The following is a 606-nucleotide window of genomic DNA, read 5'->3' as shown; positions in this document are numbered from 1 at the left end:
ACAGACAATACAAATGAGAGTTCTGTTGTATGTTGGCAGTGTGCAAGTGCACATTTAGAAAGCTGAAGGAAGACCAGGGCCTAATAGTAATACTAAGGAAGAGGGTAGGAGCAGAGATACAACGAGAAGGACAGAACCTTACAGTGGTACCTACACCAGGAGATGTAATGAGATCTTTTCTAGTACTGAGGTTGAATCCAGGGCCTTGTTCATGCCAGGCAAGCTCCTTATCATTGAGCTGTATTCTCAGTTCTCTTTGATTTTCTATTTTGAGAAAAGATTTCTCATAAATATCCCAGGCTGAGAACGGGGTTCTGGAGACTCTAGCCGCCTTTGCTCCTCTGTCCTTTTGCCTACCCACCGCCATACCCGGCAGACCCACCCCTCCTGTGCCAGGAACGTGCTGTCACCAGCGCCATGCCCTACCCATACCCAGCACTGACCTCGGAGCAGAAGAAGGAGCTGTCTGACATCGCTCATCGAATTGCGGCCCCGGAAAAGGGCATCCTGGCTGCAGATGAGTCCACCGGAAGCGCCTGCAACCCATCGGCACTGAGAACACCGAAGAGAACAAGTGCTTCTACCGCCAGCTGCTGCTGACTGCTG

At 51.0% G+C, this 606-nt stretch overlaps 1 pseudogene; it reads left to right on the top strand.

Annotated features, from left to right (window-relative positions):
- The first annotated feature begins 417 nt into the window (after positions 1-417).
- LOC100760534 overlaps positions 418-606 on the top strand; it is a 1,206-nt pseudogene continuing 1,017 nt past the window's right edge.

The sequence above is a fragment of the Cricetulus griseus genome, chromosome 8, assembly GCF_003668045.3.
Source record: "Cricetulus griseus strain 17A/GY chromosome 8, alternate assembly CriGri-PICRH-1.0, whole genome shotgun sequence".
NCBI lineage: Eukaryota > Metazoa > Chordata > Mammalia > Rodentia > Cricetidae > Cricetulus > Cricetulus griseus.
Note: the sequence above shows the minus strand (reverse complement) of the source record. Positions and strands in the feature narration are given on the sequence as shown.